Source organism: Protopterus annectens, chromosome 5.part0 (assembly GCF_019279795.1).
Source record: "Protopterus annectens isolate FY-2018-M chromosome 5.part0, PAN1.0, whole genome shotgun sequence".
Taxonomy (NCBI): Eukaryota; Metazoa; Chordata; order Ceratodontiformes; family Protopteridae; genus Protopterus; species Protopterus annectens.
The window spans coordinates 334,563,234-334,577,746 of record NC_056735.1 but is presented as its reverse complement, the minus strand read 5'-3'; positions in this window follow the sequence as shown (position 1 = coordinate 334,577,746).

Here is a 14,513-nt window from a genome sequence, read left to right as displayed (position 1 = left end):
GTGGCTACAGAAGGTGTGTCTCCACACCATGGTGTCAGTGTAATGATTGCAGATGTGCCACACAGGCATGTGGCCAGTGCTGCTCGTAGGAGGACCTCTGGCAGACATGCACCTGCAGGACAGAGCGCAGCAGCTGGTGTCACCAGACGCATGTTCCAGACTGTAATGGTGGCACAGGCACGTGCTGAATGGCAGAACAGAGAAGGGCAGAGGCTTCAGAGGGCTGCTATCCATACTCTAAATGACAACATCCAGGCATTGGCAAATGCTCAACAGCAGATTGCTGATGTTTTGGACAGGCGATTGGGTGACATGGTCGGAATCCTTGACCGTGGTATGGCAATCCGCGAGCATAAGCTGTCTGTGCTGGAACATCTGGTAGGAGTGAGGCGTAGGCCACATGGACGTAGGCCAGCTACACCACCTAGTGCAGGTCAACGTGAATGAGCCACCTCACATGCCCGCTCATATAGTGCCTGTAGCAGTAGCAGTGCAGCTGGTGCTGCACTGTCCACACCAGGACACAGCAGGCCATGTGGACGTGGCCCTGGATGTTCCCAGCGGGGACACGGTTCCAGTGGACATGTGTCATCAGACAGTAGCCAATCTGTAGCTCCGCCTGGTAGTGCCCGTGCAATCCCTGGCAGGCACAGGTCACATGACCATGGCCGGACACATTGAGCTGTACATCCTGGTCTGTACAATCTGGAGCTGTCAATAATACCCCTGTGTAGGCCTGGCAAAAGGTAGAACTGTGTGAACTCATACACGCACACAGCAAAAACATATGTAGGGCACCGCAACACCCACATGCATAATGACCACACATGTCCAATCAGATCACCGGCCCTTACCCACACACATGATGACATCCACTGGTGCAGCCTATGCCCCTGGTAAACATTATCACCCTGTGCATATGATGATGCCTGTGCTGCATCCCTGTCATCCTCACCATCAGTGCAGGGACATGCTCAAATGGTCTGATGCACAAGGTGAACAGAATAGTGAGGGAAGTGTATATTACATTAGTTGTGTACTGTTGATATGCACCAGACATACCATGTAGTACAGGTTTATAATGCATTGTTATATGTTCACAGTATGTGTCTTGGTAACAACAGTAACAGCATGTTGGTAATGATGCCCTGGTTCCCTCCTTATGGTCTACTTGCATGTGCCAACAAGTAGCAGTGTTTGCAGTTTCCCATGTGTAAATGTGGAGTACTCACAGGCATGTATGGCAATACCAGCATGCTATACGTAGCCTCAACCTGACTGTTAGAAAGGCTACCATACCACAGATGTACACACATCTACTGATCCAGAAGCATGTGGGCTGTTTAATAGGCTACAGTGGCTAGAAACATGACATCCATACCAGGTTACATCACAGGTATGTTGACAGGGTGCCGGGGTTTACACAGTGGTCTGGCCGATGAAAACATTAGAGGCCACGTGATAGCATGAGGCCTCACTGTGTAGCAGTAATACACTGTCACATTACAGGATGAGAACACACACAGACATACACAGAAACACACAGTAACATGCCCACACTCATGGGGTCAACAACACTATAACACACACTCGATAGTGTTGAGGAGAAGACCCCTGCCTATGTGGTAATCACCCTCACAATACTGTGCACCCACATGACGTGACACAGAGAATGAACATATACAGTTAGCCAGTAATGCTGAGACTGATGGCATCAACAGGGTAGTAGACTGCATCACCATGAGGGGTTAGGGATCCTGTCTGTTCTGTATGGTAGCATACACCCTCACTCCATGCATCAGACAGCCATACATACATACACACACACACACACACACACACACACACACACACACACACACACACACACACACACACACACACACTGTGGAGTCCACAAATGTCATTCACATACGGATAGCTGACATGTGTGTGATACACACACCACTCCTGCCTACGTCATGCTTTCCACACTGCAGTATGTACAGATCTCTACAACAGTGTACAGGGGTGTGTAACAATTGGGATGTATTCCCCACCATATGTGGCATATATGGTCACACAAGCAAACACACATGGCAGTACTGTGAATGATACACCTGCTATATGATACGTCTGACAGACATGCAGCAGTATTGGCCGCATTATGTGTACCAACGCTACCTTTGGCAGTTGTGGTGCTATATGCACACGGGAGGATGTAAGTGTTACAGGTGTCAAGTCACTTACAGTCAGTAACACCCGGCCGCTGTGTAGGTTTTATGTCTTCACCATCAAGTAACAGTAACATAGCATACTGTTTGCACATGTAATGGTAGGATGGCTTGTGACACACCTGTGAGCCGTCCCCGGCAAACATCCATCTGCAAAGGTGGATCACCACTTTATGTACACACATCCATCCATACCTGATGTACATCCTACCGTACTGGCAGTATTTCACCATATACAGGTGTCAATGATGGGGCTGCAGTGTAACTGCATGTTGTAGTTAGGCACAGATGAATTACATACATCAGCTACTGCACATGCATTGTAGCTGCATGCACACCACTACATGTGCATGTGTGTTGGTCCTATATGTCTGTCATGTAGCCATGTTTGTATGCATTGCAATTGGTGGACATGTGTGATGACATACATAACACATGGACTGTTGTATGATATGATGGGTGTCATGGGTAACTAGTACAGAGTGAATGTTTCCTCGGTCAACATTGCTACCTCATGTACTGTTAGCATTCAACAGCCATGGACCTACCTTCCATGTGCATGCATGTGATTGCTGTAGCCACTTGTCTGCACAGAGGACAGCAAAAGCTGTGCTATGTACATATGTGTTGTGTGTGTGTGTGTGTGTGTGTGTGTGTGTGTGTGTGTGTGTGTGTGTGTGTGTGTGTGTGGTCCATGCACATATCCACTGCGATTACATGTATGTCATATCCAAACATGTGTGTTCTTTGGTGTACTGCAACAGTCATCTGTCACAGCTGTGTAAGACCCAGGGTCCCTATTATGTGTAGAGCCGACCTGGTTATGTACAGTGGTATCATTGCATTGCATAGCACATGATGGAACCCTGTCAGTACATGTGTAGTCTGCACAGTTGCTGTTGACCTATGTACAGTCCACTGGTCATGAGTCACACAGTGTTGTGGTAATGTATGGATGTGTGTTTCTGGTCCAAGGACATGGTGATGTCTGAGGGCTACATAGTAGAATGCGGTGTTTACCTCTGTGATGTGCACCTGAGACATCTGTGATGGTTCTTGAGTGTGTACTGGTCAGTACATGTGAGTGGCCTTCATGTACGTGGGGACAGTAACACCATACTGTGCCCTTCTGTGTTTAGAATCCATGTGCATGCAAGACAGCCCTTTGCTACTGCTAAGTGTGTGAGCATGCCCAGTAGGCCGTTGTGTAGATGGACACACAGTACATTCCAAACTGTGCTCTTCCATGTTTAGAATCCGTGTGCATGCAAGATAGCCCTTCGCTTCTACTAAGTGTGTGAGCATGCCCAGTACGCCGTTGTGTAGATGGACACACAGTACATTCCAAACGGACGTGTGATACTAAGTGTGTGAGCATGCCCAGTGACACCTTGTGTCGGTGATGTGCCTCTGTGTATGGGCATGGCTATTGACATCCTGTATAGCGATGGTGGTCATCCAGGCAACAGATGTCCATACCCCACGTCAGGATGGATGCCTACATTGAACACACTGGTTGACTGTCTTGAAGGGTGTACTGTCTGTGGCGCGTCTCGTATCTATGTAGTGTTGTAATAGTGCTCCGTAGATAGGCAGTTGTCCCGCTCACACCACTGCCGTGTGTTTGTCTACGTCTACCTTGGGACAGTAATATGCTTTTAGACTGCTCACTGTCTATACATTCCCTATCGGAGTCTTTGCCTTTGCGGATGATGTCATCCACCTAGAAGTATGCCTCTGGGAGTGCTATGTTCCAGTAATCTCGGTAGCGCGTTCTGTAACTGCGTAATGCTGTAGTGTGATAAGGTAGTTAGGTGTATGTTCGATGCCCTGCCAAGTGTGTGTGTGTGTGTGTGTGTGTGTGTGTGTGTGTGTGTGTGTGTGTGTGTGTGTGTGTGTGTGTGTGTTTCCAGCTGCCTGAGGACAGAGTAATGCTTTTAGATGGCTCACTCCACATACACTCCCTATTGGCGCCTTTGCCTTTGCGGATGATGTCATCCACCTAGATGTATGCCTGTGGGAGTGTGGTGATGCTGGAACTCGGTAGCGCGTTCTGTTACTGCATAATGCTGTAGTGTAGTAGACTAGACAGGTAGGTGCTCGATTCCAAGGCATGGCAGGTGTGTGTGTTTGGCAGTTTTACCGTATGTGTTGGTATCTGTGGGTGGCTAGCTGCGGGATTGTTCAGTGTGTTTTGTTGCTGACCTATATAGTGTCCACAGCCCGCATATTATGCTAAGACACTGGGTTGTCAACACATACATTCACCAATAGGTCTGGTGAGTAACTGTCAGCAGCCTTACTCTTACCCTTGATACGGTCTGACCCGTGTAATGCAACATAACACACGTGCCTTGATAGTAACAACACTACATGATGCAGGTGGCACATATTGTTTCCTTTTCATTCCTGTCTAATGCAGCTGTCATGTGGTCCACTGTTGTGATATAAATGCCATATCTACATATGTGTGTACATGTATATGTGTGTATGTATATATATATATATATATATATATATATGTCCATGTATATATGTATGCAAATAATATATATGATATATGTAGATGCAGAGGTGGACATAGATCTGAACATATATGTCTGGGGACATCAGCACTATTGAATGTTTGTGCTGGATGATCTGTACGTGATAACCTGGGATCTATGTATATCTGCCATGGTGTGGTGGTACTGCACATCGTCTGTAGTGTGCAGGGCCATGGGTTGTAGTCGTGTAGACACCAGTTATTTTGTTGCTGGGAAGACCATGGGACACCAAATATGGTGATAGTAAGGCACCTGTTGCCAGTTGTGTATGGATCTGACTGACACTGAGCAGTGGTTATTAATTTGCAGGTTTGGTATGGGTCATATAACTATTCATTAGAAGACTATACTATGCAGATGAGGTTGACTATAGTGTATCACATTTATCACCAGGGTGTGCTGCTGGTCCCTGGAGTGCATGTGTGTAGTCAGCCGGGTGCAGGTCTTGAATATAGTTGACAGCATAGGAGGGGGGGTCAGGCATACTGTATGTACATTGCAGAACTGTGCTTCGGGAGTGCTCCTGCCTTAGCACACCTAAGCTAGGGGTGTGTCTATACCTGCCTGGTGACATTGGGAGGGATGCCAGCAGTGGTGGAGTAGTCAGGGTGTACAGGCTGCACAAACAGGTGTTGATCAGCGCAATCAGCAGATGACATGGCCAGCCCGCACATGAACAGTACGTTAATGTGAGCAAGCAGCATACACACAGGTTTCGTCCGCACTCTACACCATCGGTGTATACCTGCAGGGACATTTCACGACACAGTCCAACCAAATGACACGGGCTGCAGCAGGCATCATATACCAACATGTGCAGGAGGCTGGGGCAGTGAGGATGTGTATGCTGCCAAACAGCCCTTACTGGGGTGACATAAGACTTTATAGACTGAGGGTGACTTACCAGGGGCTACATGTGCTGGGGATGTTGGAGCACTATGGTGTGGACAGAGACCTCCTACAGAAGCTTGTTGACCTGTGCCTGCCACACCTGACACATCAAACTGGCCAAGGGAAACACATCACAGTGGATACCATGGTATGTATTGGCCTGGGTGTACTAGCCACAGGTACCTCACACAGCACAACTGGGGATATCATGGGTATCTCACAGGCATCTGCATCCAGAGTATTGCACCAGTTCACAGACGCTATGTCAACACATGCTAGTGAGCACGTACATGTTCTCAACACACGTGATTAGTAGACCAGCAATATGCATCTGTTCAACCACATGGATGACTACCCTGGGGTACTGGGTACTATAGCCTGCACATACATACACATCGTAGCACCACCTGGTGAGTGGGGTAGGGCCTACAGTCACTGCAGGGGCATACCCTCCAACAGCTAGGCCATATGCGATGGCCAGGGCATGAGATTGAATGTGTGTGCTGTCTGTCCTGGAAGCTATGATGTGTCCAATATATGGCTTCTGACACAGCTGTAGCACACCAGTGCTAATATGGATATCCCCTACAGTCTCCTAGTGGGGGATGCTGGGTAAACACTGGTGTCGTGGCTGATGACACCCATCAACAATGCACACACACCTGAACACTCACACCATACTGAGGCGGATGCACAGGCAAGACATATACTTGTGCATGTGTTTGGGATGCTCAGTTCACAGTTCTGGTATCCAGACACATCCGTTGGAGCTCTGCAGTATTCACAAGCTACATGCATACAAGTTGTTATGCTATTTGCTATGCTACACAATCTTATCCTGCAGTAACAGTTGCAGCAGGAACAGCATGGGGCAGGGCCACACAGCCCAACACCACTGCCAAGGCCTGTACAGGCACAGTGTGACTTGGTGAAGGAACTACCTGAGCAGAGCACAGTTGGCGAAAGGCTGTGCACAGTATGACCTGCCCTTGGCAAAGAGGCAACACAAGTCATATGCACTGACACAGTAGGTACCCACGGATTTCCCCTCTCTGACTCGCACACAGTACAATGGATGCCAAACATGACAGTACCTGTGCTTGGCCATGTATAGGAGGTGCACTGTGTGCATCTGACATAGGCAGCACTCCAGCACTGTTCTCAAGTTTGGAACACACCCAGGGTATGTCTATTGACCTAACAAGTGGCAGTTGTATTAGAATGTGTAGTTACCCATTGCTATGGTATGTATGTGAGCATACAAGTGACTGTGGTGGCCAAATGTTAGGGCAGCAGACAGTACACATCCATAGTGGCACCATGACCTCTGTAGCACATACGGGGGTCACAATGGTAGCCTGTAGTACACAGGGTGTCCTAACCCACTGCAGATTATGGGCTGACCATCATGTGTGTCAGTACAGCCCACACACGTTCCATGCAGCTGGACAGATGTGGACCAATACAGACAAATGATATACAATGGCCTATGGATATGCCCAATGAATGACCCCAACCCCTTAAGACACACACAGATGACAGCAGGCCAGGCAGTTTGATGTAGGTTGTGTAAGCTAAGACATCCAACACCACTGTGCTGGTAATTAAAACTGGGAACCGACGTACTCTGGTATCCCTCCAACCAGCAATTTAGGTAGGTCCACACACTGACATGGAGTACTCGGCGTAATAGTACAGTAGCGGCAGATGTGTACAACTGTTGGCTGTGCCCCCCGTCAAACCTACACATGTGAGAGTCATGTGCGCCACCCACGTTGCTGTGTAGGACTGTGGCTGTGGTTGGATGTCCCCCCACGCTATGCAGACATGTAGCAACTGTCAATGCCACATGACCATTAGCTACCCTGCAGACACAGCATGACACCTGTCTTTGTAGAACGGAGGGGTCAGCAACACAGTACTAACTATCTGGACATGTGACACATGCAATACAGTTGACCATACTTGGCATGCTCACACACATGATGGTATGACGATAATGTCGGTCAACAACATGCGTAACAGTCATACTGGGCATGCTCACACACTGAAACACAGGACGGCCAGGCATGCATACACCAGTGGTCCAGACGTATCTGCCAGAACATTGCTATACTGTTGGATGTCTGCACTGTATGGTGTGTGTGTGGTCTATTGTCTGTACATGTGCCATGGTCTATTGTTAATTCACATGAGCTATGTGCACAGGGTACTTCTACCATCATGTGTGTAGGGCGGTTCTTTGTTTGCGGACAGGCTGACGCCTTTGGCTACAGACTGAGTAAGGCACATTCCAGCAGGTGGGAGAAGTTGTGCATGGGTTTGCACAGTGTTAAGCACTGCTGACCTCTGGTCACAGCACCTTATACATGTTTAGACTCCACATTTCTTTGACAGTGCACTACTGGCATACTGGTAGACAAACACGCTTACAGCCGCTCGCTCACCGACATTTCCGCTTACATTTGTCACTCACGCTGGGTGTGTGCGATCCCTTGTGATGCGTATTACTTTGAACTACATGACTACAGTATCAGGTATGTGTAACCATTTTCCGACGGCAGGCGTTCGACTGTACGGACTCGGCGGCCTGTCGAGTGACGTAATCATATTATATGCGTGTTCCTCATACGATCTGCTCCCATCTGCCTGATACATGGGAACCGATACTCTGCAATGCTGACATGTGACTTGAGTTTGTTAACGCAGCTGTCCACTGAGTCATGCTACCGCATACCTACTGCACTTTGTCCACCTTTCAGATTGCACGACGGGAGACTGTAGGAGTGACACCTTTCCCACTTTGCATGGGACAGTCCCTCATCATGCATCTCTCATGTGACAATACCAGAACTCTCCACCAATCGGGGACACATTTCTACAGAATCAGGGACAGGTGAAGAAAAATCAGGGACACTTTTACAAAAGTAGTGCTATTAACTTGAAACATTGACAGAATCAGAGCATATGACTTAATACACATATTCTGAAGTAACAGTTGTTTATAACTCTTACTTATTGTCATTAGTCAGTAAGTGTAATTCACCACCTTTCCTTCAACAGCCACTAATTTTAGGAAGGATTAAGAGGGACAGAGTTAAACTTTCAGTCAAACTCAGGGACGTACCTGACATTCAGGGACAGTTGAGTGGTATGGACAATACTCTAGCCATTGCAACTGTCCTGATTAGGGGACATTCTCATGTTGTACGTGTCTGTACTGGTTGCTTATTACAGGTCTTGTATACCTGACACGTCAATATGTCATATGTAGTAGCATAAGCAACTTTACTGCTGCTAGACTACGCTTTGATTTGTTCCGATATGTATATTTCTGTACTATGCATGGCTGTAGGTATGTTCTGCCCTGGTACATCTGACATTTCTACAGAGCAGGTTCCACTTTTGCCATTCAGAATGGTGGCGGCCCTATAGACCCTATATGTAGAGTTATTACATGTGTCAAGGCAACACATACCCACAGCCAGTAGTAAACGGACAACTTCCATGGTTTGCATACGTTAAGGTTATTCATGTAGCTTTATAATTGATAATACTGTTTCCTATTACATGTAGCTGTTACTGATACAACAAATTGATGTCTGACACCACTACACACACTATATAGCCTCCATTTCCAAACTCACAGGCTATGTGCCATAACTGTCATTTTGCAGGACACAACTGCCCAGACAGGTGTGTCCCTCGCAGGCGTATGGGTGTTGAACCTCTTCTATTATGCTATCATCTACCTAAGGTGGCCAGCAAATTATGCACTTTCCGTCAGTAGCAGAACTCACATACCAATGGGTGTGAATGAACACTGTATCAGGAACAATGCATAACACGGACACATTTAGATGATTGGTTCTATTAACTAGACACATTCACAGTCACAGAGCATATGTATTCATTCACGTTTGTCGAGGTACATGCTGTTGATGACTCATACATGTTGTCATCTGTCATTACCTGTATTCTGCCACCTGTTCACCTAATATCACTAGTTCTGGAAGTGTTTAGTTAGACTTTGTTACATTGTGATACATAACTATGGGCATCCATGCTAATCGGGTACACGGCACTGATTTGGTCTCTATGTATTCCCCCAATGGTTTACAGACTATCCTGTAGATGTGCTCTTCAGGTTTGGGAGGTGTAGGCGTATGCTATGCCCACATAGGAATATTAATGACTTCCACTGGGCAGGCCTACTACATCTCTGCCAACCAGCACCTGCACACTTAAGCCCATTAATGCATACCCATGGTCCACCTACCTGGCACCCCTCTACAGCAGTCATGACAAATACTTACTGCGAGTGCAGCTGGGGTATGAGCACACCCCTACACATTGCTCACTCTCCCCATCTCGGGACACATGTCGTACGTTTTGTCAACCCATGTATTATCACACTTGCACAACCTACTGTTCCATGTACACCTACATCCTGCTCGTATTGATGTCAGCAGATTCACACGTGCCCTGAAATTTTGGGGTCCTGCAAGGGACACCGTTATCCATGTTTAAAGTGTAGACCTTGCAGAACTCTCCCACTGGTACTTTCCTACCAGAGTTTTAGACAGTGGCAGTGTATTGATCTGTATTGCCTGTCTATATGTCTGTTCGGCCTAGCTGAGTGATATGGGGTGGTACAACGTTTATTTATTGGACCTCCCAGTCACATATACCCGGGTATGTTACCCCTAATTGCTGTGAAGTAACCTATTTATGTACATGTGTATATCTACACTGGCATATATATTTTTTTTTGTGTGTATGTGTATATATCACTACCTGTTGTTTGTGTATATCTATCTATCTATATATATCCGTAGTATATCCTTGTGTGTGTGTGTGTATATATATATATATATATATATATATATATATATATATATATATATATATATATCCGTATGAATATATATGTGTATGTAAATTAATATAGATATATGTATATATACGTTTTTATCTATATATACATCTGTGTGTCCGTTAACCTATACATTTCCCGGACATGGACACTTACACATGCGTATTGGGTTTTATCTCTGCTTCAACAGCATACTATTGCCTTAGTCATTATGACACCGACACTTCACTCCGGTGAACTTGTGCTCAGTATATTGCATGTTATACAGCGGACAGATGTCACACGTTTTTCATGTCTGGGGTGCCGCTGCTAACTGGGATGTGATACAGTGTCATTTGACCTATTACTCGTATGCGCAGCCTATTATTCCTGCTACTGTGTTTGTTTCTGTGCACATTCATATTATTACTGTTGATAGGATGTGTGTTTGTATTACTGTGACTGTACGTCAACATATTGTTGTCTTCATGTAGTTGTGTCTTTCTGCTTTTCCCGGTTTAGGGTTGTCACAGCAGAACTCCGTTCTGCTCATGGGTGGCGTATAGGTTTTACATGCCGGGCTGCCAGCCCTGATGGACAATGTCCGACAACGATACGCCCATTCACGCATGTCTCCACGCAAATGACGCTCTATCTGAGAATCGCACCTATGTACTAACTGACCTCCACAGGCCACTCCATTGCACCCAGCGCAACATACACTAGCACTCCTGTGTCCATAATCACATATCCATAGTTTCTCCTGCACACCTGTGCTGAGTTTCCACGCATAACAGCCATTATACACCTGATATCGCAGCCATGGCACACCTTTACACATTGCCCTCTCATGAGCGTTGGGGCCCTACACGCTCATCATCCATTCATATTTGCACATACGTGCCTTTCCTGGTGTTATGGATTATGAACGATTTGCGGGTTACAAGTGTAGGTGGTCGCAACATGTACTACATTCCGTCTGTTTACAATGTTGACGTAGCACTTCAACGATGTTATGGCCACTGGTATAACCCTGCCTCTGGTATGAAGAGCGGTGCTCTACTCACACTTGTGCAGCTTTATGTGACATACGCTGCGAGCACTTCATAATTCCTTACTTGCTCTGGATTCCCTTCACATCCCTTATGTTTGCTTTCATCTTTTGGCATTCCTTACATATCCACATATATATATATATATATATATATATATATATATATATATATATATATATATATATATATATATATATATATATATATATATATATATATATATATATATATATATATATATATATATATATATATATATATATATATATATATATATATATATATATATATATATATATATATATATATATATATATTTATGTGTGTGTGTGTATATATATATATATATATATATATATATATATATATTTTTTTTTATATATATAGATAAATATGTAGATATATAATTGCATATTTCTGTTATGTCTGTGGATATTTATCTATACACACATCTATCTATCTATATATATAAAAGTTACAGCTGTACAAGACAACATACATTTGCTATGCTAATGGCTGCATACACCCGTGCAGGCGCACTTACATCTACTTATTCTGAGTTACATATGTTTATAGGCACTTCTTTGGGATTACATGTGCCTTATTCCTTATGAAAGTACCACTTTGATGGAATCTGGTTAACAGACCCATGCGAACGCGGTCACCTTTACATGTATAAATGTTGGCTTTACAGCACAGAGGTATTCATTACACAATTAATATGTGCTATAGTCGTACTTGAACTGGGAATGCCTTTACATTGGGCAGATGCTGTAAGCACTACACTATTGGTGTTCTGGCTCATTTATATGTATACCCATGGTTCATAGTTACTCTGACATACACCTCACCGCTTCCCTTACACAGCAGGCATTCATTCTCCTGCTGGGAAAACCGCAGTACTACAATTAAGACATTCCCTGTTTCCTACTGCTCTGGACCCGTGCTGCAAGTCTACTCACTCCAAGGATATTCAGAACTCCTACGCTTATAGTCCTCGCACATATGCGTGTTTAATTGTCAGGGTGTTCATGTGCTTGTTTGGGTTTAGGCTTGGTTGACTGGTGACTAGAACTGCCCTGGTCCTGTTCAAAGATCAGACGTAACACATGGATAGAGTTAGTCCAGATTTTAACATTCTACTTGTGTTTACAGACGCAGGTGTTTGGGCACCTCTGACCACATTATTGGGTCGGCGCTACATAATTTAGGGTGGGGAGTGGTTCCACTACATAATGCAGGTTGGGGGGTGGTTTCCACATGTTTCCCTTCCCATTTGACTATTTCATTCATTTATAGATACAATGAATATTATTCTGGACATCTGTTATAAATTCACTACAGGTATGCAATAGTTCTGTCAACAGATGTGACAGTTGGTTGGTGTACTTATGTGTACGGACCTCTGTGATACTTGGGGACTCGTTTCTACAGTGACAGGGACAAGGCTATGACAACTCAGGGACAATCACAGACACTTCTAACATATTAGTACTATTAAGTTGGAACGTGTTGACAGATTCATAATACTACTAATTTTCTGCAGTTAAATGCATCTATTACTCTTCATTGTTGTAAATAGTCATTCTCATTCAACACCTTTCCCCCAAAGGTCACTGGCTTTGTGAGTGGTTAAGAGGCTGGCCAGTTATTGTGCAAATGCTCTGACCATTGGTAGCGTAGACATTGTTATATGTACAAGTTGGGATGTATTCTGGGGATTAGGGTTGCCACCTTTTCAAATGGCCAAGTTGGGACATTTTCAGAACACACATCAGATTTTACAAGCCAACACATACCCACGGTCAGTACAAAGTATTGAACTTTACTTATCTGCCTACATAAAAGCCTATTGTTGTAGCGGTTAAGTTGCTTATTCTGTTTCATGTAACATTTAGGTATTTTAGATACTGAAATAATTATTTTCTGCAACTATTACATAACATATGGGACATAATTATGTCCTACAATCCCAGGACATCTGCCATTTGTAATGTATTTTTTCAGGACACAACTGTCCAAAGAGGGACTGTCCCTCGCAAAGCGGGACAGATGGTAACCCTACTGCGGACACCAGATTGTTTGGGCCAACACATAGCCACGGTCAGTGCAGGTTTAGAACATTCATTTGTTTCCTAGCTGTGAGCCTTATACCTTTGGCACTTTTGTTGTTTGCCTGTTTCTTCTACGAATTATATTTATTCTATCCTGACGTGACCACTTTAGACGACTGTTGCATGCAGTATGGTACATAGTGATTTCCTACAATCACAGGACATTTGGCATTGTATCATTGTTGGTCAGGTCACACCTACACACACATTAATTGTCCCTCACACAGTGGATCAGGGGATATCCTGTTTATGTCAGTGCCTTCATCACCCTTATACCATGTGCCACTATGCGAATGTGTGCAATATATTCTCTCGCTTATTTGTGTCGGGACACATGCGTCACGGGCAGGTGTTTGATCCTGGGTAGTAGGTTCTGCATGACCATCTAGGGCTGGACAGTCTCGTGCACCACTACTGCACATTCCAACTTGTGTCCAGATATCTACAGGACTGGACTTCGTGTCTTCATACCCATTCTAATGTTTACACAGGTTACTTATCCCATAAGGGATATCCCAAAAATTGAACAAGACCAAAACAAGACAAATACCGACCATTCTTCTGGCGTTATGAAAATGTGCTGGGGGTTTTACATGCAAGGGATACATAGTTTGCAATCCTGAAACTGCCTAGGGTGACACTACCTATGACATATGCGTAGTGGTCACTATGTGTAGATGTGGCTGCACCAAACCAGTAGGCCAAGTATGGCTGGATTTGGTGGTCGTTCAGGTATGGGAGCGGGTTGTGTGCTGTGGAGAGGATGCTGGGTAGTCCATTATGCATCCAGGTGTGTTGCATTTGATATGGCCAGTTCCATCAGGACCAATCTGTGGGTA